The following is a 27,712-nucleotide window of genomic DNA, read 5'->3' on the forward strand; positions in this document are numbered from 1 at the left end:
AGTAGGGGAAGAGAGGGGTGTCTCTGTGAGAGGGACTAGAGCCCTCTGGCCAGAAGTCAGGGTGGTCTGGGGACCCTTGAGCCTGTGGCTGGTGGATTGAGTAGGAGGCATTTGCTATACTAGTAGTACTGCCCGCAATCTAGACCAGCACAGAGGCCAAAACTAACACCCCTCAATAAGGTGGAAACGTTTGGGTATAAGTGGAGAGACAGAGGAATAGCAGCTGAGGGTAAAGGCGTAAGTAAACGGTTATGCAGCGAGGCAGATCTAATACTACCTGTCGTAACAGAGCCTTGGAGCAGGAGATGATGCTATCTTTTAGCTCAATTATACGAGATGCCTGAAAGGGTGAAGCCATGTATCGTTGGGCCCAATCCTGCTTTTGGAACTTGCCAAGATCAAATGGAAGTCTGCAAAGCTGAGTGGCCTTGCCCTGGAAGATATTTTGGTCATATGACATGACAATGAAGTGGATTAACTTCTTTTTTTTTTTTTAAATTCTTTGGAGTCCAGGATTTTCTTTTTTATTTATTTATTTATTTATTTATTTATGGCTGTGTTGGGTCTTCGCTTCTGTGCGAGGGCTTTCTCTAGTTGCGGTGAGTGGGGGTCACTCTTCATCGCGGTACGCGGGCCTCTCACTGTGGCAGCCTCTCTTGTTGCGGAGCACAGGCTCCAGACGCGCAGGCTCAGTAGTTGTGGTGCACGGGCTTAGTTGCTCCGCGGCATGTGGGATCCTCCCAGACCAGGGCTCGAACCTGCGTCCCCTGCATTGGCAGGCAGACTCTCAACCACTGCGCCACCAGGGAAGCCCCGAAGTGGATTAACTTCTAATGAGTGAGTGGTATTCTCGTAATGTGCCAGCACCTTTTCTCCAGTTACATCTACCACAGCATGATATGACATAACGCTGGTCTTGTCGGTAAGATTGTAACGCCAATGTTGAGCTTCCAGTGTATTGAGAAATTGAGTGAAGCCTCCTATCCTTATCCTGTGCGGGTTCCTCCAAATCTTAGGCATATGAAAAGGACCATGGCCAAAGGCCATGTGTTGTGAAGACTAACTTTACCCCGAGAGAGGTCTCACATCTCCCTTTGGCCTGTGAGCTTCTGGAGAGGCAGGGGTGGGCGTGTGACACTGACCTTAAAAACCTTCTTAGGAGCTACATGGAGAATCAAAGAAGCATAGGACATGCTTTGTAAAGAAGGAGTAAAGAACTTGAGAGGTTTTTAGTCTCTGGAAGAGACTTAAGGAGGACTCCAACGGGGTCTTTAAACCCCCAAACTCTGGAAAATGCTTCTTATCTGTCCTGAGGTGAAAACAAAAAGAAACGGACTTGCTTCACTGCTGGGGGGCTTTCAGTGACTCACAGGAAGAGCTTAGATGGAGGGAAGAGGCAGCTGAGGATAACTGGGTATGGAAAGTGGGAATATAGGGAATAAACTCAGAGCACAGCATCTAATAATGGCAACAGTAGTAGACATCATCTATTAAACACCCAGGCCTGCCTTGTGCTATGCTGTCAACTGTATGCTACTCTGTTATTCTGTGAGTATTTATTAAACACTTGCTATGCTCGACTCAAGGGCTACAATGATGAACAAAAATAGGTATATTTCCACAGTGCTCTGGGTGAGGTGGGGCAGGTTCTCTGGGTGACTTACTGGATGAGTCGGAAATAAATTAAGCACGTAAATGTATCATTACGATGTCCACGAGAATGTATAAATTCCATGAGAGTGTGAAATAAGCACATCTGATAGGCTTTGGGATGTCAGGAAAACTCATTCCTCTCTGTTAGGCTTCCTTATTCTCGTTTCACTGAGGAGGAAACTGAGGCTCAGAGAAGTTAAGTCATTTGCCCAAGAGTACACAGCAATTAATAGGCAGAGCTGAGGTTCCTGTCTATCCAGGTCTGTCTGATCCCAGAAGCTTTTCTCTCAACCTCCTGACTCTAAACTCTCAGTTTGGAGACTGGGGAAAGGATGAATTGATCTGTTTTACCCTGGCGTGACCTGAAGGCCTTCCAATCCTTCACAATCTACTTTTCCTGCCCTGTCTTGGAATGGACTGTAAGCCCCCTCCCAAAGTGCCCTCAGACTATCAGTTCTTTCTCCCTCCTACACCTACATGGCCCTGCCAGGAGCCCACAGCCCTTTCGTCAGCCCCTACCAGGCTGCAGTTGAAGCTGAGACCATTACACCTCAAGCCTCTTCGTTCCAGACCTGTTCAGGGCAGACAGCTGTGCTGTCTGTATGAGTGAGTGTCTGCACATGTGTGGAAGGGCTCTTGGGTGTGCATCCTACCTGGGGGTGCTTGCTGATACCTGTGTTCTGGAAAAACATGTAAATGCTTCTGTGCACACATGGAAATGTACATATATGTTCAAGCACGTAATGGTCATCCATGCTGTGACAAGTGTGTTTGTGGCCTGCAGACTAGAGGCCATCCGTCTGTGGGCCTGTGACATAAGGGGTATAGGCAGGCGGTTTGGGAGCCCATTCAAAGCAACGCAGAGTGTTTTCTCTTCTAGGGATTCAGGGCCTGGGTTTGTCCCTGGAGCAGAGGGAAGCTGGATCCTGAGGGGAGAGAAGACTTCACATTTTTTATGTGGGGCTGCAGGCTGTTTCGGGGGTGTGCTAGGAGTGGTGGCTGTGAAATGGAGAAGAGCAGTTGAGGAGAAACCACCCTGGTGGTGTGAGCCATTGCCACTGTGATGCTGCCCTTCCCGGGTCAAGCTGAAGCCCAGGGCACAGCTCTTAGGGCATCCCGGCTGATGACGGGCAGCCCTGATCTGCTGTTCTTGACTTCCCAGCAGTCGGGGCAGTGACTTATTGGATGCTCACCTGTATTATTTACTCCTTGCAGACACCTGTGAGATTTGGGTTGTTGTGTCCATTATATAGATGAGGAAACAGACTCAGAGAGGTTAATTAACTTGCCCAAGGTCACACAAGTCAGTCGGTGGTGGGGCAGGAATTTGAACCCAGGTTTGTTGGACATAAAAGCCTACGAGTCGTCTAAACTCTGTTCCATGAACTCCCCCAAATAGTCCTCCTTCATAGAAGAGCCTGTAGAGGCGAAGTGACCTGTGCAGGGACTCGCAGCTGCTGAGTGACGATCAGGGAATCAGGGACAGCATGAGGACCACTCGCCTCCACCGCCTCTCTTTGGCCCCTTATTTAGTCTGTCACAGGCGGCTCCCGCTTCTGCTCTGGGGAAGGGGAGCTGGGGCACCAGGGTCCAGAGCCTGGCATTGACGCCTCCTCACAGAGAGTCGCCGTCCAGTGGGCTCCAGCAGGCTGGGACCCTGGTGGCCTTGAAGGCTGTCCGGGGACAGGGAAAGATGCTGCTCTTCTCCGGTAAGCCTGTGCTTGGGGAAGGAGGAGGAAGGCAAAGAGGGGCCCAGGACCCTTCCCCTTCTCTGAGAGGGGCCCGTAGGGCCTGGGCTGATGCCCCTCCAGCAGCAAATGGGTTGAGAGGGGCCCAACTGAGAAGCAGAGTCCAACGCCTGCAGGTGAGACGGAGCCTGTGGGAAGGGGGCGGCCTGGGCCTGGGCGGCAGGGTCTAGCAGGGCTGACTGGTGGGCGCCATGCCCTGGGAAATGGACACCCGCAGGCAGCTCGGCTGGTCACCAGAAGCCATTTTCTTTGTTAGCAGGTGCTGTGCTGGAGGCCGGGATGAGCCGTCAGAGCCCAGGAGGCATCTCCCCAGTGTAAAGATACTCCACCGTGCATGGCTGGAGGGACTGCTGGGGGTTAAGTGCTGTGCTGTCCAATAGAAATAGAATGCAGACCACACGTTTAGTCTTAAATTTTCTAGCAGCCACATTAAAAAGTGTAAAATGAAACAGGTGAAATTAATTTTAATATTGTATTTTATTTAAATGGATGTATCCAAAATCTTATAACTGTAACATGTAATCAATAACAGAAATTGTAAATGAGCTATTTTACATTCTGTTTTTGTAGTTTTCAAAATCCAGTGTGTGTTTTTCACTTATGGCACATCAGTGCTCAGACCCTCCAGGGGTCAGTCAGGACCCCCCGGCCTCCACCTTCAGCCACAGATGGACGTTCCCCATCTCAGTCTGGGGAGGCAGCAGACCAGTCCCATGGGCTTTTTTAAAAAAAATTATTTATTTAATTAATTATTTATTTGGCTGCGTTGGGTCTTTGTTGCTGCGCACAGCTTTCTCGAGTTGCAGCGAGCGGGGGCTACTCTTCGTTGCAGTGCGTGGGCTCTAGGCGCGCAGACGTCATTAGTTGTGGCGCACGGGCTTAGTTGCTCCGCGGCACGTGGGATCTTCCCGGACCTGGGCTCGAACCCGTGTTCCCTGCATTGGCAGGCAGATTCTTAACCACTGCGCCACTAGGGAAGTCCTCTTTTGGCTTTTTTTACTTTCATCCAACACCCTATGGTCTGGTTACCTTTTGTCCTCCCACTTCAATGCTGCTGACTTTTATTTTCCAGCCAACCTCGTTGTTTTCATTTCTTTTGTTTGAAGTTCCAGAGACACAGTTTTATTTTCAGTGATTTGCTTAATTCACAAACCCACAGCTGGAGCCCAGGGTTTGTTTGTTATGAAACTGCTGCCCTCAGTTTCAGGAAACTACTCCCTCCCCGACTCTCCTCACCCCCAATATTTGCTCCTCTCTGTGACCAAACGGGCTGAGCTTCCTGCTTCCCACGACGCCCTCCAGGCCCCTGGGGGAGGAGAAGGGGAGCCTCGCCTCAAAGACCAAGGGCAAACTGGGGTCTCTTCTTTTCTCCTGACCTAGGTGGGATGGGGCCAGTGTTCTTAGGCTCAGCTATGTGCCTCTCTCCTCACTCTGCAATGTTCTGTCCTGGGTCTCACTGCAGCCCCCAGGGCATTGTGCCCTTTTAAAGTGAGAGGCAGGAGAGTTTAGTCTGGTCTGATCTTTAGGGTGGACTCAAATGAAATATATAGATATTATATTTTTTTATATATTTGTTTATATTAATTTATATAGTATATATTTATATTATATATGTATTATATAATATATATTATATAAATATAATTTTTATATATCAGTTTTTATATATTAATATATATCAACTATAATGTTGTTTTAGTTATTTAACTAAAAACATTGTACATGTACTCTATTATATATGGCACTGTAACACTGCATATTACTCATTATATATGTTATAAGAAACATTTTACTATACCAGATTGATACAATATACAAATATTACAGTGCACCTCCAACTTAACTTAAGGGATGTTTCACTATATCTCACTTTTGGCCTTACATTCTCCCTAAAAATTTATTCCCCGTGTAAAAAAATTTTTTTTTTTTTTTTTTGCAGTACGCGGGCCTCTCACTGTTGTGGCCTCTCCCGTTGCGGAGCACAGGCTCTGGACGCACAGGCTCAGCGGCCATGGCTCACGGGCCCAGCCGCTCCGCGGCATGTGGGATCTTCCCGGACCGGGGCACGAACCCGTGTCCCCTGCATCGGCAGGCGGACTCCCAACCACTGAAGGGAAGCCCCTTGTAAAAAATTTTTTATAAATTTTAATTTTTTTTTAATTTAATTTTTTTTAATTTAATTTTTTTTTATAAAAAAAAATTTTTTTATAAATTTTATTTAGCCTCTCAAGCTAGTGTGTATCAGAATCACCTGGAGCATTTGTTAAAACATTCCCGAGCCCCACCCCAGAGATTTTGACTCATAGGTGAGACCCATGACATTGCCTCTAGAATGCTCCCAGGCGATGCTGAAGCTGCAGGTCCTCGGCTGCACTTGAAGTAGCAGTGTTTTAACAAAAGTCCATACTGTGCTTACTACTGCCATGCTCTTCTTTCTAAACACTGTGCAAATATCAACCACCAATCCTCGTGACAGCCCTGTGAGGTAGGGACTCTCATTCTCAGTTTACAGATGGGGTAATTGAGGTGTGAAGAGGCTAACTTACTTGCCCAAGGTCACTCAGCAGAGTACCACAGCCAGGACTCATTCATATTTGTAACCTGTTATGTGTCCCCATAAGAATCCAGGCCTCCCCGATCACGTCCCTGGATGCTTGCCCAGTGACTCTGGAGGGTGAGCAGGAGAGCTATGGGCATCTGTTGCTCTTGCCCCAAAGCTGGCATGAGCTTCCCAAGATCTGGTCATGGCTTGGTTTCTCTGGATGTCCCTGCCAGTGGTGTGGCAGGAGCAGGGCAGCAACAGGAAGCAGGTGAGGCAGAGTCTCTGCAGCGTTGACCAGGTGTAGCAGCTGCTTAAACCAGAGATTGTAAATTCATAAGTCTACAGTGGCCAGACTCTAAATGAGAGACTCCAGTGAGATATAAGAAAATACTTTCCTTAAAACCATTCATTCGGGCTTTCCTGGTGGCGCAGTGGTTAAGAATCCACCTGCCGATGCAGGGGACACGGGTTCGAGCTCTGGTCCGGGAAGATCCCACATGCCTCAAAGCAACTAAGTCTGTGCGCCACAACTACTGAGCCTGCGCTCTATAGCCCACAAGCCACAACTACTGAGCCCGAGTCCCACAGCTACTGAAGCCCACGCGCCTAGAGCCCATGTTTGCAAGAAGAGAAGCCACCACAGTGAGAAGCCCATGAGCCACAACTAAAAGAAAGCCCATGCACAGCAACAAGGACCCAACGCAGCCAAAAATAAATAAATTTATATTTTAAAAAAATTGTAAAAAACACAAAAAGAAACCACTCATTCTCTCAGCCTGTTATTTGTTTTTCCACTTTTGGTAGATACATAGATAGAAGAAATATTTCACATTTATTTCAACTCTACTATAGGAGAAACAAAACATAGAAGCCTATTATATAGTGTAGTGAATACTTGCTCTCCTTTTGGAGTAGATCATAATTAGGGAGTGGTGGGGACTAAGACAAACTGGCCTGTCCACAGGGAGTAGCGGCTGCTCACTTCCAACCAATTGTTGCCAAAGGCCAATTTCAAGAGAAGTTGAAATCCAGATTTTTATGGGATATATCTTGATTTTAAAATTTTGGTAAATACATACACAGTTACACACACAAACATACATATACAGGTGATCCTCAGTTTTGGCAGATATCCTATTTATGAACTCTATTTGCTAATATTAATTTGTAATCCCCAAATCAATGCTCTTGGCACTTTTGTGGTCATTTGTGGATATGCACAGAGTGGCAAAGAATTTGAGTCAACCAATAGGAACAATCCCAGCTGAAGCATCAGGTGATGCTTTTTGTCTCCCTGAGACTGCCATGGGAAAAAGCCCAGGCCAGCCTGCTGGATGATGGAGCAAGAATGAATGTAATATATGACCAGATCTACAGGAGGAAAACTATGAAACTCTGATGAAAGAAGTCACAGAAGATCTAAGTAAATGCAGAGATAGTCCATATGTCCATGAAAAGGAAGACTCAATACTGTTAAGATGTTCATTCTTCCCAACATGATCTATAGATTCAATGCAATCCTAATCAAAATCTTAGCAAGTTATTTTGTGGGATATTGGCAAACTGATTCAAAAATTTATATGGGGCTTCCCTGGTGGCACAGTGGTTGAGAGTCCGCCTGCCGATGCAGGGGACACGGGTTCGTGCCCCGGTCCGGGAAGATCCCACATGCCGTGGAGCGGCTGGGTCCGTGAGCCGTGGCTGCTGAGCCTGCGCGTCTGGAGCCTGTGCTCCGCAATGGGAGAGGCCGCAGCAGTGAGAGGCCCGCGTACCGAAAAAAAAAAAAAATTATATGGAAAACAAAAGCCTCAGAATAGCCAACACAAAACTGAAGGACAACAAAGTTGGAGGACTGACACTACCTGACTTCAAGATTTGCTACAAAGTGACAGAAATCGAGATAGTGTGGTACTGGTGAAACAAAAATAGATCAGTAGAACAGAATAGAAAGCACAGAAATAGACCCACACAGTACAGTCAACTGATCTTTTACAAAGGAACAAAGGCAATTCAAGGAAAAAAGATAGCCTTTTCAATAAATGATGCTGGATCAGGTGGGTATCCACATGCAAAAAGACGCATCAAAACACAGACCTTCCACCTTCCACAAGAATCACTTCAAAATGGATTATAGATGTAAATGTAAAACACAAAAGTATACAACTCCTAAAAAGTAACACAGGAGCAAATCTAGGCGACCTTGGGTTTGGTAATAACTCTAGGTACAACATGAAAAGCACAACCCATGGAAAAAAATGGATAAATTGGACTTCATTCAACTTTCTCTGCAAAAGACGCTGTTAAGAGAATGAAAAGACGAGCTACAAACCAAGCAAAAAATCTTTAGAAAAACACATATCTGATTAAGGACTTTTATACAAATTCTACAAAAAACTCTGAATCAAGCTGTTCTTCAATAGGTGAATGGATAAATAAACTGTGTGTATCTAAACAATTAGCTACTAAAAATGAGCACTAAAAATATTAGCTATCAAGCCATGAAGAGAAATGGAGGAAACTTAAATGCATATTACTAAGTAAAAGAAGTCAATCTGAAAAGGTTACATACTGAGCAATTCCAAGTGTATAACATTCTGGAAAAGGCAAAAGTATAGAGACAGTAAAAAAAAAAATTCAGTGGTGACCAGGTGTTTGTGGGGAGGGAGACGAAAAGGTGCGGCACAGGGATTTTTAGGGCGGTGGAAGTATTCTATGTGGTACTATAAGCATGGGTGTTTGTCATAATACGATCGTCAAAAACCATAAGCTATGGACTTTCGTTATAATGATGTATCAATGTAGGTTTAATGAACGTAACAATTGTACCACTCATGTGGGAGATGTTAATGGTAAGAGAGGTTGGTAGAAGAGGTTGGAGCAGGGAGGTATGTGGGAACTCTGTACTTTACATTCAGTTTTGCTGTGAGCCTAAAAATACTCTAAAATACATTAATTTTTTAAAAATTTATTTATTTTTGTCTGCGTTGGGTCTTCGCTGCTGCGCGCAGGCTTTCTCTAGTTGTGGCGAGCAGGGGCTACTCTTCCTTGCGGTACGCGGGCTTCTCATCGTGATGGCTTCTCTTGGTGCGGATCACAGGCTTCTAGGCACGCGGGCTTCAGTAGTTGTGACACATGGGCTCAGTAGTTGTGGCTCGCAGGCTCTAGGGCGCAGGCTCAGTAGTTGCAGCGCACGGGCTTAGTTGCTCCGCGGCATGTGGGATCTTCCTGGACCGGGGCTCGAACCCGTGTCCCCTGCATCGGCAGGCGGATTCTTAACCACTGTGCCACCAGGGAAGCCCCAAAAGCATATTAACTTTTAAAAATTACAAAAGGCTCTCTGACCTTTTTTTCTTTTAATAAAGAGGTCTAGAGAAGGTTGGGTACACCTTTGGCACTCCCTGCCTGTTGCCATGTTGGGACTAGGTGGATGATGAGTTTATCTAGTGAAGCTAGAGATGGTTAACTGGCTGTTTCTGAGCCTGATAGAGCTAAAGATCATTACAGCCAATTCTCTTATTTGCAGTAGTTATGTTCTAGAGAGTCACCATGTACCTTGAAGCAGTGAATACTGAATCATTGTTCTTAGGAGAAGTAGATATACTATATATACCTATATAGTAGGTGAGAGATGGAGGCTGTGCTTTCAGAGGCCTGGGGTTAGCAGGAAGCCTGCCAGGGTTGAGGCAAAGCAGGAAATCAGACCTGAAACCCAAATCTTCCCTTCCCAAAGCAAGATTCTGGGTGGAGCACAAACAGACCATTTCCTTGAATATCATTAGGGCTGTTGCCTAGAATAGCAATGAAAGTAACGCCAACACTCAGCATTTTGATGCTGTAAAACCTCAGCAGGTGGAAGTCAGGGATTGGGGTGCAGGGGAACATGAGGAGGGTGGCCCCCCAGACTTTCTCCTTCCTGCCTTTCCCTCAGAGATCCACCTTCACCCCAGGAGGATAACGGTATATCCTGGTGAAACCATCGAGGAAGGGCTTACCTCCTACACCTATTTCCATTTCCAGCTCTCCCCCCAATCCAAAGTGCTTCTTACTGTGGAACCTAAACCCATTTTCCTGACAATGGAAATGAGACAATGAGTGCCAGCATCGTGTTCACAGAGATGGAGGGAGATTGGGAGCGGTGAGGACGAGCCAATACTTGAGCTTATTGGCACAAGACTGGTGGAGAGCTGGGGGGAGTGCAGTGGCAGAAACAGGAAAGGTCCCCCCACTCTTCTCCCACCTCACAGCTGAAGGCTGGGTGCATTTAGAACTCCTCAGCTGGAGCCTGAGAAGACCCTTGTACAGGTTTGTATAGCCTCCCTTCCCTCTCCCAACACACACACACACACACACACACAGAGCTACACACTCAGTGTAAATATCCTGGGGGCCTGATCAGATAGCCTTTCTCTAAGTGCTGGAGGCCAGCCAGGAGCGCTTTCCAAATACGGCCATGTGCGCTGGGGGTTAGCAGGGTGGCAGGTGAGGGAGCAAAGGAGCCTCTTGCTGTATCCCCCAGGCAGACCTTGAATCTCCTCAATATGGAGAGGGCCCCCCTTGGCTCACACAGGACAGATCTGACGATCCCAGGCAGACGCTGCGCTGCTGACCCCGCTGTCGAGAGTAGACCTCAGCCTGCCTGTGGCCTCACTGCGCTCTGAGCGCCCTGCATGTGGGCCGGGCATCGCAGAGAGAGGCAGAGGATCCTGCCTGACATCGCCGCCCTGGCCCGTCAGGGGAGAGTGTCCTGTCAGAGGAGAGTGTCCTGGGGCTCTTCTTTTGTTCTCCCCTCTCCATGCTTCATAGGAGCATCCGCAGGGCTCACAGGTTAAGTCCAGACCTGGGTCCTACACATCCAGGGATTTAGCAGGAGGCATTCCCTAGGGGCCATGGGTTAATGGGAGCCTCTGAAAGGAATGCTTGACAGCTCTTTAAGCCTAGAAGAGCTTCCACCTTGTCACAGAACCTGGAAGGAGCTCAGGCTGGGAGGAGGGAGGACATCTCTCTGGGCTGGTAGAGCCATACCCACCCTGGATGGGGCGCATTCTCCTCGAAAAGGTGAGCTCTTGGCAGAAGGAGGGGAGAAGCAGGGAACCCTGAGATACCTGGGGATTGGGTTCAGATTTCACTTCTAAGGCTCTGGAATGTTTCCAGGTAAGATCTGAGGTGAACAGAGGGCTGAGACCTGGGGCCAGGAAGCAGATCCCTGCTGCTAAGCCCTAGGGCACCAGGTCCTTTAGTCCCAGGTTCATCAACATTCTCACTTTCCTCCCCAAGAACTCATCCTTCTAGCAGACCGACTGAAAATGTATAGAAAGCAGTAGCCCCTCTCTGCAGAGCAATGCACAACACACACACACACACACACACACACACACACACACACACACACACATATTTCATGCAATTTCAGGGAGTTCACAGATCTTATGACTCTCATCCATGGGCCTTACTCTGTACCAAGAAAATTGGCCGAGGATTTCAAAGCCCAAGGCCTGAGGAATGGTGAGGATCTATAGTACCCTGGGCACCGTCTTAACCTGAAGAGCCAGGGCTTGCAGACGTGCCCAGGCCGCAGGGCCATGCCCCACACGTACTCATGGCACAACCTTTGCGGGAAGGTGCAGTAGACTCTGGGAGCACAGCAGCCGCTGGCATTTCCCAGCTTCCTTCTCCCTGCCCACCAGTAGCTCCATCCACTCCCCATCCACAGTTCTCACATGTCCTCCTCCACGTAGCAGGTCACCAGTGTGTTGATGACTCCACCAGGGAAGTGCTAGCATGGGAGAGAGGGCAGATCAAGAGTGCGTAGAACAGTCTCTCCGGTCTTGCCCCGTGACTCCCCAGCTCTCGTACGGGGTGCTATTTGAGTGCTGAGCACCATCACACAGCACCCCCCGTGCTTTGGCCCCCCGCTGAATAAAGAGCTCAGCGTCAGCTGTAACGCTCTCCCCTGCCTCCAGCACCTGTGGGAGACTAGAGTTCAAGAAACAGAGGTACTGGGGGCTTCCCTGGTGGTGCAGTGGTTGAGAGTCCACCTGCCGATGCAGGGGACACGGGTTCGTGCCCCGGTCCGGGAGGATCCCACGTGCCGCGGAGCGGCTGGGCCCGTGAGCCATGGCCGCTGAGCCTGCGCGTCTGGAGCCTGTGCTCCGCAGCGGGAGAGGCCACAGCAATGAGAGGCCTGCGTACCACAAAAAAAAAAAAAAGAAAAGAAAAGAAACAGAGGTACTTGGGCTCAGCCCAGGTGCACTCACTGGTCTGCTCCTAGTGGAAGGGCTTTGGCAGTGTGGGAACTTCCTCGGTCCCTGGTGGGTAGAAGGCCCCTCCCCCTCATCACTCTCTCATCAGGCTCTGAAAGAAGCCTTCATGGACCAGAATGTGGCAGAGGAGGATGTGCCTGGGAAAGGTTCATCCTGACCCAGCTGCCTCTCACCATCTGCCAAGCATCAGGCTCTTTGCTCTACGCCTTGCCCCATCCAGGAGGGCACTAAGGTTGGCACCCACCCCTGGCCTTTGGTGGTGACAGGTCCTTAGAGCCCCTCAAAGTTCCATACCAGAAGCGAGGCACTAGGATGGGAGAACAGGCTCTCTGGGTAGGGTGACAATGAGGAAGGAACCGTGGAATTTGGGCGGCACAGTGTGACAGAGCTTTACGGGGCCTTAGCAGGAATCCTGAAGGATTCTACGTGGAGAAACTGAGGCCCAGAGAGGGGAGGGAATGATGGGCAGCGTGTTAGGGCAGTGCTGGAGTTAACCACTGACCTTCCTGAAGCCTCAGAATCTACTACACTACCAGATGTAAAATAGCTAGCTAGTGGGAAGCAGCCGCATAGCACAGGGAGATCAGCTCGGTGCTTTGTGACCATCTAGAGGGGTGGGATAGGGAGGGTGGGAGGGAGACGCAAGAGGGAGGAGATATGGGGATATATGTATATGTATAGCCGATTCACTTTGTTATACAGCAGAAACTAACACACCATTGTAAAGCAATTATACTCCAATAAAGATGTTAAAAAAAAAGTCTACTACCAACCGGGCCTTTTGTTTTGCAAATGCCACCCTCCTCCCTTACCAGGAGGGGTCTGTCAGCTGCCCCACCTGGCCCTGAACCTCCCCAGGACCTTGTTTTCTCCACCCAGAAGGCCCATCAGCGTGGGCCACTAATTCCTCTCCATCACAAGCTGCAAGCCCCCAGGGAAGTTACACCAGCTCACGGGCAGCTCCCAGAGGGCTGGGGGTGGTAGGCAGGTGAAGACTTCTTTTCTAAAAAGGCAGGTCAGCCGGGGAGTCAGCTGCTCCATCTGTGTCCCGGAGAATGCAGCCCACGGAGGGTGAGGAGTGGCCCTGTGCGCAGCTACAGCTAAGGCTCCTAGTGGAAGGAGCCTGTACCTGTACCAGTGCAGATGGGTGCTGGCCGGAGTTCCACCCAAAGCAAGGGCCTGGCAGGGCAGCCCTGAACCTGGAGGCTTTGTTCCTACCACACCAATGAGCGGGGGCAGCAGCAGTGTGTGTGTGTGTGTGTGTGTGTGTGTGTGTGTGTGTGTGTGTGGAGGGGGCCCCCAAAGGCTCCTGTCTCCTCAGGTTTCTGAGCTGGTGGGGTACCCGATCTTGGGCAGCGAGGGGCTGGGCCGCAGAGTCAGGCGTGGGTCCACGAGGAGTGCACGGGGTGAGGGAGGTGTGAGCCTAGCACTGCTTAGCAACCAAAAGAGATGGAGAAATAAATACACAAACCACCTTTCCAAACCTTTCCTGCACTGGAGCGGCGCATCCCTGGGACTGACACCCGGGGAGATGCTCTCACAGTCGTTCGTCCACAGCATCCCAGCTCCCAGCCCTGCGCCCTCTCTGCTATCTTGCTCTGAACTTGTTCTGGTTTCCGTTGCAGCAGTAGCTCCCGGAGGGTGGCATCTGGGCCCACGGATCGCCTAGACCAAGGCTGCAGCCATGGGAATGCGTCCTGCCCGGCCCGCCTGCCAGGGAGTGAGGGCAGCCCCTGCCTCCAGAGGCAGCAGCCACTGCCTGGAGCCTGGGCTGAGGGCGACGCAGCCTGGAAGCCAGCGATGCTGGGCTGGGGCCTGTCCTCCCCTCTACCGCAGGTCTCGTGCTGCCGCTTCTGAAGTACCAGGTGATCTCTCCCCTCCCACCCAGGCTGGGGCAGAGGTGGGGGCGGGCTCTTTCTGCACCTGAGCAACTTCCTGGAGGACGGAGATGAGGCAACTCCTAGAGGTCAGCTTGGACTCGCCCACCTGTGCCCCTGCTCCCTGGAAAGGGCTCTGGAGTGGCCCCCGCAAGCATCTCTTTCCCTGCAGGGAACCTCCGGGCAACTCTGTCCCACCCCCCCACCTCATACACACACTTGATGAAGAGGGTCCATCGGGTACAGGGGTGAGAGTGCCTGAAGGGCCGCTGAACATCCTGGGGTCTGGGAGCATTTGGATACACCTCGGGCCAGGATTTTGAGCAACACTGAAAGTTTGGTCATTTAATAATCCTAGTGACTGGGAGGGACAGCTTGTAGGCAAGCAGGTGTGCCTGAACCTAGTGCTTTGCTGGGCACCTGGGGTGAGGAGGTGGGACAGACCCCGTGCTTGTCCTTGGGGAAGCGAGATGAAAGCCTGGCACAGCTCTAGGGCCAGGGCAGGATGAGGTGGGGTGTGTGTGTGTGTACGTGTGTGCGTGCGTGTGTGTTGCAAAGACAGGTGTGGGAACGGAATTCCTGGGGGGAGGAGGAGACATGGAGGGGCCAGGCCAGCTTAGGGGCAAGCCCCCCGCTAGCGGGACACTCCCCTGTTCACTCCGTCACCTCCGGAGCAGGGCCCTGTAGACTGCCAGCCCTCTTTGTCACAGTGAGGCCTTAGTGGCCCACCCTCCTGTCCCCCTGAGGAGCCTCACTAGTTAATCACCATCTCTGTAGAGAAGAGCCATCTGCTTTTTTCTTTCTTTTTCCTTTTTAAAAATGAGGTATAATTGACATACACATTAGTGCCAGGTATGCAACAGAATGATTCAATATTTGTATATGTTGTAAAATGAGCACCATAATAAATCTTTTTAATATCTGTCACCTTGCATATTTACAGTTATTTTTCTTGCGATGACGACGTTTAAGATTTACCCTCTTAGCAGCTTTCAAATGTGCAAATAGTATTATTAACTATAGTCGCCATGCTGTACCTTACATCCTCGTGACTTATTTATTTCAAAAACTATGGAACACTATGTGAATATGCGTGTCATCCGTGCCCAGGCTAATCTTCTCTGTATTGTTCTAATTTTAATTTTTTTTTTTTTTTTGCGGTACGCGGGCCCCTCACTGTTGTGGCCTCTCCCGTTGCGGAGCGCAGGCTCCTGGCTCACGCGCCCAGCCGCTCCGCGGCATGTGGGATCCTCCCGGACCGGGGTACGAACCTGTGTCGCCTGCATCGGCAGGCGGACTCTCAACCACTGCGCCACCAGGGAAGCCCCTAATTTTAATTTTTAATTAATTAATTTTTTTAACGGTACGCGGTCCTCTCACTGTTGTGGCCTCTCCCATTGCGGAGCACAGGCTTTGGACGCGCAGGCTCAGCGGCCATGGCTCACGGGCCCAGCCACTCTGCGGCATGTGGGATCTTCCCAGACCGGGGCACAAACCCGCGTCCCCTGCATTGACAGGCGGACTCTCAACCACTGCGCCACCAGGGAAGCCCTGTATTGTTGTAATTTTAGTATGTGTGCTCTCAGAGTGAGCACAGGAGTCTTCTTAAGGGGCCAGATCTCTTACTGCCCCACCCAGAAAAGTGCCTTCAGAGAAGAGACCCTTTTCTATTGTCGCAAGTTGTCTCTTCAGCCTATCCAGGGACCTCTCCAACACAAGAGTCCTCTCACTGTTGTCTAGAATCCAGCTCTGAACTTCCAGAATGATGGAAATGTTCTATATCTGCACTGCCCCAGGCAGTGGCTGCTAGTCACATGTGACCACCGAGCACTTCAAAGGTGGCTAGTGAAAACTTTTGTTGAATTTTCTTCAATTTAAATGTAGATGTAAGTAGTCACATATGGCTCGTGGCTACCCTATTGGACAGTGTAGGAGGTGATGGAGGGGCCTGTCCACTTAAGGTCATGGAGCCCCAGCATATGGGAGCTGGAGAGGATTCTGACTCCACCCCTTCCTTCTGCAGCGAGGAAGTAAAAGCAGGCAGGGCAGGGGAATGCAGAGAATCGGCAGGACACAAGGGGGTGGGCAGGGTCCCCATCCAGGCCCCTGACTCTGCAGAGGGGTGCTGCAGAGAACTCCTGCCTGTGGGAATGCTGCCCTGGAGGAGCCCTGCGGTCCCACCCGATCCCAAGAGGCTGCATTCTAGAGGTGGCCTGGGTCTAGTTAGACCTAGTTCAGTGACTCAGGCTTTTTAATCAAATGAGGGCTGAGCAGCTCCTTTGAAGAGGGGCAGCTTCAGCGTCGTCGGGTAGACGCTGCCATCTCACTCCCTGGCTACACATCCCCTGTAGACAGCCCATGGGGTGGGAGTGGGAGAAGAGACTGCAGCCTGTTGAGTCCCAGGTCTGAGAGCTGGAGGCTAGCTGTGTGCTTGTGCGCGTGACCCCGTTCCCGCGTGAAGCTCTGTACCTGGGATGGCACAACTGAAGCAGGTAAAGCAGGAAGCCCCCAGGACCTGAGTCAGCTGGGCCGGATTCTAAGTCTTGGTTCTTCAGTATTTCACCAGGTGAACTTGAGCAAATGCCTTCCACACTCGGGGCCTCAGTTTCCCCACGTGTAAAGTGGGAATATCGGTCAGATCTCTGGCATTCTACATTTGGAGGTGATGGTGCCTTAGACTGTGTCAATGGCTCCCAGGGCAGGGCAGAGGTGTCTGCAGGGGCTAGGGGGGAGTTTCCCAGTGCACCAAAGGCTGGCTGGCTAGCTCAGCAATGCAGAGCCTGAGCTCGGGGCTGGCTCCCAGGAGCTGGGAGCACCTTTGGGACTCACAGTCTCCTGCCACTACATTAGCCTTGGTCCTTGAGGGACTGGAGTGGGTACAGACCCAGCTCTCTGCAAACTTCCTACCTGCAGCTGTATAGAGAACTCCACAGTGGATGGATGGCGTCAGTCCCTGAAGGACAGAGTCTCTATGCTGCTCAACGCATCCAGTTTGTCATTCTGGGTCACATGATCACGTGGCCATCTCTCCCTCTGTTTCAAACCCTAGTGCACCCATGTGCAATGGGGTTGTGAATATGACATCTTCATTCTTTGCCCTCAAAGCTGGTGCTGGGGGCAGGGCACACATCCAGGGGGAGCTCCAGCCCCCGTGCCCCACACGAGGGCACAAGCACAGGCAGACGGGGCTCCCAGACGGGGCTCCAGCTGGGGGCTAGGGCTGAGGGCAGGGCCTGCCTGGAGGGCAAAGGGCCTCAGAGGGCCAGGGCAAAGTCAGTGCCATTGTTATGCTAATCAGATTTCTTGCAGAGTTTGGGAAGAAGCTGGAGCCCAGGACCTAGAGGGGCCTGGTGAGTGGTGGGACGTCCAGGCTGTGGAGGACCCTGTGCACAGGTCATCGTTCCTGTAGGGGTCCTGGCAGGAATCAGGAGAGTTTCCGACTGCCCAGCACATAACCATTCTCCCTTCACCTTGCCTCACCCCAGCAGCCGTCTGCAGAAACATCCCCTCTTCCCTGCCCATCCACACGAGGCCTCCATCACATTCTGGCCATTCGACTGTGAAACCCACGGCACCCCTCCTGGATGGAGGCGCTGTGCTGGACCCCGGGCAGACAGTGTATCAGGCGTAGCGCTGTCTTCAAGAGCGTAAGTCTGGCAGAACTTCTCATCCTCAACAAGGTATCTAACTTCTCTAAATCCTTTGCGTGTAACAAGGGAATAAGAATATCCCCAGTAAAGGGTAACTGAAAGCATTTGGTGAGAAAATGGAGGTAAAGAACAAACACAGTGATTTGCAAACTTGGCTCCATACTGGAGTCACCTGGGGAGTTTTACACGCTGCAGATGTCCAGGTGCCACTCCCAAAGTTTCTGATTTAATTGGTCTGGGCTGCAGCCTGGGCATCGGAATTTCTACAAACTCCCCAGGGGACATGAACACGCAGCCAAGTTTGAGAACCACCGGTCTAGCATGTCATCTGTGTATAATAACTTATCCCCTTCGAGGGTCCCCACCCACCCTTCTTCTCTGCCGCTGAGGGGACGCACCTGTGATACATTGTCTGCACCAGTGAGCGTGTTGGCTCTGCCTCTGAGGTGGGAGGAGCGGACTCGGAGGCTGGGCACCTGCCTACAGTCCTCGACATACTGGGGGAAGCAACACAGAGAGCCCACTTGACCTTTGAGTGCGCAGTGCCCTCCCGCCCTGGGGGACACAAGCCGCACGTGTGGAAATTATGTGGGAGGTGAGGAAGCTCCAGATGGCCTCGTTGGGACGTGATGCTGCCTGGGGGGATTTGGGGGCCTGGTACTCCCCCAGCACCTTCAGCTTCGTTGTGGTTTCTCCTCATCTGCGCTCAGCTCCTGGGCCCCTAGGCCCTCCATGAACAGCCGCAGGGAGCTGGTGGGGCCCGAGATGAGGATGCACTGGTGTCCACTACCGTGCAGCACTCCGCATAGAGCCAGGTGAGGCCACAGTCATACAGACAGACAGACAGACAGAGGCTGAGGGAGCACGACCGGGCTGCATAGCTTTCCCAAGTGAGAGTGGTCGCCATGTTGGTGGTCGGCTGCTGCAGCGGCGGGTGGGTAAGGTGTGAGCGGGGGAGGGAACGTGCCCCTCACCTGGCTTAGTGACCCTCCACTGCCTCTCACTAGGGGCCCCCCAACCCCATTCCTCTTATCTCCATGTTCCCCCCCCTTCCCTGGACAGAGCAGGCAGAGAGCACATGTTGGCAGTGTTACCAACCAGGGTTCCTGGCCTCCTTAATCAACAGAATTGTTCAGAGGCCAGACAAGAAATTCAGGCCAGGCTTTACTGGGGCCCCTGCTGCAGCAGGGACAAGTAACAGGTTCCCTTGTTTGCTCGCTCGCTGAGGAGGGGTGAGTTGGATCCTTATGTGAGGTGAGGGCAGGGGTGTGTCGGGGCCGAGGGGTGGCGTAGGTGCTTTGCCCACCCCTTAGGTGGTGTGGTGTGCAGGGAGCACGTGCAGTACCCTGCTTTTGCCCCCAGCTTCTCTTCGTATCTCGTTCAGAATTTGCCCCAAATGCGCATGCATACAGTTATTTTTAGTCCCTTATCGTTTCTTTGTATTTTGTGGCTCAAGGAGATGTTTGTCCAGGTGCAGGCATTGCAGCACCGCAGCGCTGCAGCAAAGGGCCCCAGGTCCCAGCCTGTCTCAGCTGCGCCCTGAGTAGTGGCTGTACTGGGGGTCAGGGCAGGAGGATGGCAGCAGGATTTTTGGAGAGCGGGGACAGTTGAAGATTCCTGACCATTTCATTTTGATTGGCCAGGAGCCAGTCTTGCTGAGGCTCAAGTGATGGAAATTCCCTTGGTAATATTGGGAGTCCCTGCATCCCAGCACAACCTCTCCCCCCAGCAAATGGGAATTCCTATGGGAAAGATCAGAACCTCGTGGAGACACATAACCTCTAAGACCTAGGGACCCCAGCAACAAGGGAAGTTGGGCATGGGTGCAGGGCCAGGCAGAGGGAGGCGAGCGGATGGCAGGGCTGGGACGCTGCCTCATGAAGCATGCAGAACCTACGGCTTCTCCACCTTTCTTACCCCTCCCCCAGCCCACCCAAAGGTGTCTCTGCGATAGTCCAGCCTCACCCAATAAAGTAGCCCCACAGAAAAAGAGCAGGCAGGACAGTGAGTAAAATAATGCAAACAAGGCGCAACTGGCCCCACCCTCACATGGGTTTGGGTGGCTTCAGGTGGAGCAGGGACACCGGGTGAGCAGAGGAGGGGCGGAGCCTGTGTGACCGTCCAGGCGGTCAGGGAGTACTGGTGGGTCAGGACCACTTGGGGCTCATCTCCTTACTTGCATTTTCTGCAGAGAAGGAACCAGCAACGAGGAAGCTTTTGTTCTGGGTCAGCCTAACCAACCTGTTGTTTGTCAGGGTGGGTATGACTCACTCTCATTTGCCCTTCAGGCAATGGTGTCACCAAGAGGTGAAGTCACTTCCTGAACTCGAGCAGCCTCAGTGGAGTAAAGGAGGGACCGGAGCTAGGGCTCCCGGGGCCCGGTCCTAAGTTGATCTCCCCGCCTTCTTCCCCTTCCACGCTGCGAGATGCCTCCCTTGGCCCGTGGCCGCTTTGGGCCCGGTTTTCCAGAGTGCGTGTGCACGGGATGTGGCTCCCCCACGTTCATAGGAGGAGCCCTCTGTACACGCACATGTGGCACAGTGTGAAGGTGTGCACACATCACTTTGTGCAAGTGTAATTGCATGTTTGTAAATTCAGCGCGAAGGTGCATGAGTTAGCACAAGTCCTCCCACCCGGCCCTCCCCTGATGCCTCAGGATCCCACTGGATATTCCCTCTTCTTCCTTGAGGTAAAGGAGGAGGCCCGCCCGCTTCTCCACAAGGCCTGCCTTATCCTGTCTGCTGGCTGCTCATCCCTCCCATAGCCTCCGGGCTCCTGTGCCCTCCAGGATCGTCTTTCCCCAGTTTTCAGTCTCTCTCTTTCCATTAGCTCTTAACTCCACCTACCAGCACGCTCAGGCATCCACTGGCATTTAGGAACGCCCAGCCTTCCCTACCCAGCTTCTCCTGTATCTCTCCCCACCTCTCACCCCACCCCTGACATTCCCTTCCCTGTTGAATTTCTCAGAACAGCCTACATCTGTCACGTCCACTTCCTAACACCAACATCTACCTCTTAGCTGCTCACCCTCTGCTCTCCCTGCTCCTCCTGTAAAAGAGCTCTTCTCAAGACCACCCCTGACTGTGGAACCACCAACTGTGGCCTTTTCTCAACGCTTCCCTTTCTCTTGCCAAACTAGAGACTCCTTTCCGTATTACCTCTGAGATTTCTCGGGACCCTCACCTTCCTCTCCATCCTCACCGTCACCGGCAGTGTTACTCTGATGACCCCTTGTCTCCTGCTCATACCGTATTTCTAAATCCAACAGCTTGGAGCAGGTCTCATCCCTGCTCAAAGCTGACAGCAGCTCCCCCAGGGCTTGCTGTCCTGCATAGAAGCTTAGCCAGGCACTGAAAATCATCTCCGGTTTCCAGCCATGTACTCCCTGTGCTCCCGTGACACTCATCACAGGCTAATGTTTTGTGTCTTACGTGTTAGATTATAAGCTCTGTTGGGACAGGGACTCTGTCTTGTGCGCTGTGTTTATGGCTGTACCCGCAGAGCCAAGCACTGTGCTTGGCACATAAGTGCCCAATATCTGTTGAATCAATGAGCAAGTAAATAACTGAAGGAAGGAAGGAATGAACAAAGTTGACTGTCTCTGTGTGAGAAACGCCATGGGCCTCACAGGGAAAGTCCCCAGGTCACTGGCCCTACATACAAAGATGCAAGTCCTTCAGAATCACCAGCTTGGAGCTTGGAGCTCAGCTAGAAGCAGTAGAGCAGGGTACTGTCAATTCCCAGGCTCCAGAGTAGGGTAGAGTGGACCTCTCACCCCAAGTGTGATCCTTGGAGGGGCAGGGGAGCCCTGGGACAAGGTGACCTGGGGTGACCCCATATATAATCACCATGTCCTGGTTCAAGAAGCCTTTGACCTTCTCTGAACTCTAGTGGATGCTGGGTGGTGAATTCTATCCCATTTTCCATGTAGCCGGAGGAGCCCAAGGAATCGTAGTGGCTGTGACTCTCTGGCAGAAGGACATAGGCTCAGGTCTGCTCAAGAGAGGCCCAGGCAGTGGGGCTGAGAGGCAGGCTGTGAGTGGGTGTGGCCAGTGTGGTTGAAGACTTAGGTGCAGGAATGGGATAGTCCTGGAGTTGGGCTCTTGGAAAATGTCTTTCATGGATCAAGGACGGTGATTCTTGAACTTATTCTGTGCTTATACCTCTAAAACTTTTGTCTCAAATGACACATTTAAAAGCAACTGCTAACAGTGGGATGGGGAGAAGATTTTGGGCAGAGTTTTCAATAAGAGGCTGTTGACGGAGGATGAGGATGGACGAGCACAAGTGCCTGGGCTGCGTTTGAGGAGTCAGTCCTGTCGTGGTCTCAGAAGAGCTGGGACGTGGCCTTCTGGGTGGGCCAGGCATTCCTGGACCTTGCCATCTCACCTTGGTGGCCATCTCTAGAAAGTGGGTGCCATGTTTCTCCTTTCAGGGCCCGGGGAGCAGAGGCAGAGAGGAAGCAGTTCAAACAGCAGCAGGAGGGCTTACCTGGGTGGGGGTCAGAAACACCCTCAGGCTGGGGAGAGGCCCGGAGGGCCTGGGTGTGACCACAAGCAGCAGAAAGAGAGCTGCTCCCGATGCGGGGCGGGGACCAAGAGGTTGGGTGAACCTGTGTCAGAGGTGACTCTGAAGGCCTGGGGGAGGGCGCTGTCTTAATCCATTTGGGCTGCTGTAAAAATAGTACCATAAACTGGGTGGCTTATCAAAAATAGAAACATTTCTCACAGTTCTGGAGGCTGGAAGGCTGAGGTCAGGGTGCTAGCACGGTTGGTTCCGGCGAGGGCCCTCTTCCGGGTTGCACACTGAGGACTCCCCTTGTCTCCTCTCGTGGTGCGCAGAGGGTGAGAGAGCTCGCTGGGGTCTCTTTTATAGGAACATGAATCCCATTCACGAGGGCTCCCTCCTTGTGCCCTAATCACCTCCCAAGGACCCCACCTCCTACTACCATCACATCGGGGTTAGGATTTACTTAATGGATTTGGGGGAGACAAACACTCAGTCTATAACAGGTGCTGATGCTGGTCTCCCCATAGCACTGGGTCTGTAGGGATGAAAGAGTCTGCTTGAGGGGCTGGGGGGTCTTGGGCTTTGGGGTCTTGCCTGGCTCTACCCTTAGTGCTTAGGGTGGGATTAGGCAGGTTGTACAAGCTCTCTGGGTTTCCATTTTGCAGCAGGGAATGGACGGGGCTTCTTGTTTTAAAACTTCCAAGGAAGCGGGAGACTCAGTGAGACAAGAGGACAAAACAAAAACATTGAAAATGAAGTAAGAATGTGCTGAGACCTTTGATGAACCACTGGTGTAGAAGAAGGTCAAGCTGTGCTGAGCCTGGTCACAGAAGCACCCACCTTAGGTCACACATCCCTCCCACCCGCCAGTGACACTTGGGCTGAGGTGAAGAGCCTCTGACTTGTCCCAGAGCTCCTTCCCACTCAGTGTGCCTCAGGCTTTCCAGCTGTACAATGGGGATTTTCTAGGGTGCTCATGTGCTCCTCAGCAATTCAGTCCAAGACAGTAGAGAAAGAATGGACCTTGCAGGAAAGAAAGTCTTAGGTCCAAGAGAGAAAGAAGACGGGGAGGAAGTGAGGGGCTGAGCATCCAGGTGGTTGATGAGGACGGCAGAGCCGTTGCCGTTGCCCAAGGACAGTCTCTTGGTGAACTGGCTCCACTTAGTACAGAGCCTGGCCACACTCATGCCTCCTTGCTCCTTCTGGCTTTTCCAGACTGAGAGCATTTTCTAGAAGGAGATCCTGGCCCAGGGAGGGGGAAGGAAAAATAGAAGAGGCCTGTACTCCCACAAAGGCAGAGTCCCTAAAGCCACACACTGCTTCTGCTACTGCTTCCCCCAACCTTAACCCAGGCACCTAAGCCTCATGCTTGCTCCCTGTGGCCTCTGAAGGAGGATTTCCAAGTCTCCACCAGTCAATTGCACCGGCATTAAATAAGCCTCAGCTAAGTGCCTCTTTTTGTCTATGACCTTGATCACTGCAAGGCCATTCACTCAATCCTCCATTCCATTATCTCGTGCTGAACACCTACTCTGTGATTGCCCTGTGCTGCATGCTGGAGATATAGATAAAGATGATTACTGCTGCCTTCAGGGAATGCCAGCAGGCCGGGACACAGACAAGATGCAGTGACATCTCTGAGCAGATGAAGTCTGCGCCTCGTGATGCTGGCTGGGGGAGGCAATGCCATGTAGGTCCTATAGGTGGCAGCAGATGCCCATCGCAGCCCACAGGGGCTCCTGGACACCTGGGGGCAGGTAGCCAGCCAGGTGCCAGGGGGTGAAGTGGACCTATGGAACTGGGTGGAGCAGGGAGAGAGGACATCACCTCCAGAGAGTCTGTGTACTTTGTCCTTAGAAGGATGTGTCTGAGCCTAACTCCCAGTTCCTCAGCATCTTGTCCAGACACCTTCCCATCACCTTTGGGAGGCAGAATTAGTGACCTTGGAAACTCACAGCGTACTGCGCTGATGCTGGGTGAGTGCCAAACATTGTACATACACCCATGTAGGCTTCATAACAACCGTGCAAACTAGCTGTCCTTATCCCCGTTTTATAGACGTGGAGACTGAGGCTCACAGGGATGTAGGTGACTCAGAAGTGATGGAGCAGGGATTCAAAGCAGCTGTGGTTGACTCTGTTTCTATAAAAGCCCCCTGGGTTCTGCTGACAGGAAGCCTGCTTTCAGATGCCTGGAGGAAAATGGCCCCAGCTGTTGTGTGGGGAGCGGCAGGACCCCAGCTCAATTTAACTTTGCAAGAGGCTTTCCCCATCCAGATGGAGATTCCCTCTTTCTTTTCAGCTGCTAGTCCTCCTTTATTTCCACTCTCCTTGCCTTCCCATTCTACTGACCGTCCCACCACTGTGTCCAAGAACATGAGTTCTATTTTCACACCTATCCGTGTGATACGATAGGTGTGAAATGACTTGTCATATTTGGTTTCCTGTTCACAAAATGTTTTTACAATTATGATCTTATTTGATTCTCAGCCTTCCCATGAGGTGGGTAATTTTATTATTCCCATTTTACAGATGGGGACATGGAGGGCCAGAGAAGGTTTTACCTCAAAGAAGGTGCATTCCCCACTCTTGATTCCAAAGAGCCTCTGCTCTGGAACTTGACTTTTACCAATCTGCTTTCAGAAAATCACTTCCTTCTTCCTTTCCTTTTCCCACCCAGGTCTTTAATCTTCAAAGCCCCTCATCCAGGAAGCTTGCCCCAAGGCCCACAGTCCATACTGGCCTTGCCTCTCCTTGGGCTCCTGCTTCTTTCCCCCTGGGTGCTCACAGCCAGCACTGCATGACCTAATGCTTTGGAGGCAGTACAGTATGGTGGGAAGGAGGGCATAGTGGCTGTGGGGTGGTGCCTGAATCCCAGTGCCTCCCCTTACTTCCTAAGTGATTCTGAGCAGCTGACTTACCCTCCCTGGGCCTCCACTGAGCCCCGCTATAACAATGGGCTTAATGGCAGTGCCTAGCTCAGAGGGTCTCTGTGTGGATCAGATGAGCTGCCCACTGGCCAATAAATGTAATTGCATATGTATAAGACAATGAAAGCAGCTTGAGAACTGGAATCACTCCCAAAGTGCCTTGTGTGTTGCTCTGCACAGAGCAGTTGGTAAAATTCCCAAAATTGTGTTTGAAAAGCCTGAGAACCCTCTCCACCCTGACCAGTTCCCTGGCCTGACTTCTCCTTTGGAGGAGAACAAGGGAGGAAGGTTTTACCTCCCTCTGCCCTCCCCCGGGACTGGGGCTGCCCTAGGCCTGAGCTCACTGTGCCCTTGTCCTAGCCTCCCAATCCCGCAGTTCTCTCCGGAAACTTGGGGAAGGGGAAGTAGGCTTTGGAAACAACCCATCAGGCATGTGTCCAAACTCAGCCTCTGACTTATGGCCTAAGGTTTGCTGTTCAACCTCCCTGAGCCCTGATAACCCTCATCTGTACAATAGGACTGTTGGTTTGAGATGAGACATGAGAAAAGATGCTGTGAAACCTAAGCATTTACAGGCTTAGCAACTGCTACTGTTATCAAAGCCCACCCTCCTCCCTTAGGTCCTCTGGTCCCACCTGAGCTTTCTAAATGGAAACCCCCTTTCTCCTCATCATTGGGCCCTCTCCCAACCCTGCCCTTCCCCTTCTGAGCCCTAACGAATTGCTTGTTCTCACAGGGCTTGGCACAGAACGGATGTTGTCTTTCTCCTCCTTCCTCTTGGCTGCCTTAAGCTTTTCTTTTGCCTTTTCGCTGCTTTTTAGATCTTAACATTTATGATAATCCGCCTTGTAGTACTAATAACAGCTGAGTCCTTACAACATTCCCTGCACTGTGGTAAGGGCTTTCCATGCATTATCTCAGTAAATCTTCAGAGCAACCCTCTGCAGTAAGTCCTGGCATTATTCCTGCTTTAAAAATGAGTAAACTGAGACTTGAGGGGTTACTCGACAAGAGGAAACTTGTCCACGGTTTTGGACCTGGTTAGCGCTGCTCGTGGAGCAGCGCTGCAACCCAGAAATTCCCCAAATCCAACTCTAGTAGCCTCGTCTGCTTCCCTGAGGGAGCTCACCGTGCCCACACCCTTCTAGATACTTCGGCTGTGAGCCCCCTGAGGGCAAGGGCATGTCTTAATTATCTCTGAGATCCACACTGCGCCTAGTGAGGGGTGCCTAATGGGACCCTCATTAGGTAGGGGAATCTCTTTGCCCTCCCTCTGCCTGAGTCGCTGTCTGAAGGCACTGGGGTCTGCGTGCGGGCTGGAGGTGCAGGAGCCCCGGAGCACCAGCAGGCGTCCCCCGTGAGGCATCCTGCCCCAGAAGTTCTATGCCACTCCCCGTCTGGGGCTGTCTGTCTGGGATCCACTGAAGCCTGTCGCCGTGGAGCCCTTCTCCTCCTTTTGCACACTCCATACGTGGGGAGGTAGTCATTCTCCTATGCGTTGATCTATTATCCTGGGGCAGACGGCAGGGCAGCCAGTAACAAGTCTTACCCACAGTACCTAGCTAGGTGGGGGAAGGGTAACCAGCAGAGGGGCTGGAGGAAGCGGGGCTGTGGGAGAGGAAGGCTGTGCCCAGTGACGCCAGCAGCTGCCCCATCCCAGCCTGGCCCTGGGCTCCCTAGAGGGGGCAGAAGCTGATGAGGAAAAGCACTGCTCAGGGACAAGGTCAAAGCTGAGATGGGCATAGAGCCTAGATTTCCAACCTCCCAGCTCAGACCCCACCCCCATGCCCTCGAAGCTCCAACCTCTGTACTAACCTTGGCTGTGCCTGTGTCTGGCCTCTCCCAGGCTGTGTCTCAGTGTTCCCATCTGGAAGATGTGTGAGTCCTCCTGCTTGTTCCCTGACAGAGCTGGGCCCAGGGGCACGGATGCTGCCTCTCTCCAAGCCTCTATGAGCAGCAGCTGTTTATGGGAAAGTGCACCACAGACTGGCGTGAGAAGAAGCACCTAGTGGAACCTTCTGGAAGTGGGGAGCTGGGGGAAGGGGGGCTGTCCATCCTCAGTTTTCCTAGTATTGGGGGGAGGGATGGGCAGCCCTCGGGGTTTGGGGAGGCTTCTGCAGACAGGGCAGTTTCTGCTTGGCCCTAACTCCTTTTGGGGCCCCATCTCTCTGCCCTTTTCCCTTTTCCCTGTAGCTTTCAACCGGTCTGGGGCAGCTCCTTAGAAACACATTCACTCCCCAAGTCTCAGGAGGGGTGCTATTTATTCAGCCTACTATGCTCTCACTTGGTTTTTCCGTGCTGATTCTTCCCAGGCCCACTTTCAATATTACCATCTCCTCGGGGAAGCAGGTCCTGACTCCGCCTGGAGTTGACTGCTTTCTCCTGTGGGCCCCGCAGCACAGGAATGAGCCCTACTTTGAGAGTACTGACCTCAGTTACTTACGTGCATGGGCATCTGCCTCTCGCCCAGCACAAAGTAGGGGATAATACTTATTAAATGAGTGAATTAGTGAACTGTGATGGACAGTGCAAAGAGCCCTGGAC

At 51.8% G+C, this 27,712-nt stretch overlaps 2 pseudogenes; both read right to left on the reverse strand.

Annotated features, from left to right (window-relative positions):
- LOC115859909 (small ribosomal subunit protein uS2-like) overlaps positions 1-21,091 on the reverse strand; it is a 106,768-nt pseudogene extending 85,677 nt beyond the window's left edge.
- Positions 15,146-15,226, reverse strand: LOC115859969 (U6 spliceosomal RNA; annotated as a pseudogene).
- Positions 21,092-27,712: the final 6,621 nt, after the last annotated feature.

The sequence above is a fragment of the Globicephala melas genome, chromosome 1 (genome assembly GCF_963455315.2).
Source record: "Globicephala melas chromosome 1, mGloMel1.2, whole genome shotgun sequence".
In the NCBI taxonomy this organism is placed as follows: Eukaryota; Metazoa; Chordata; class Mammalia; order Artiodactyla; family Delphinidae; genus Globicephala; species Globicephala melas.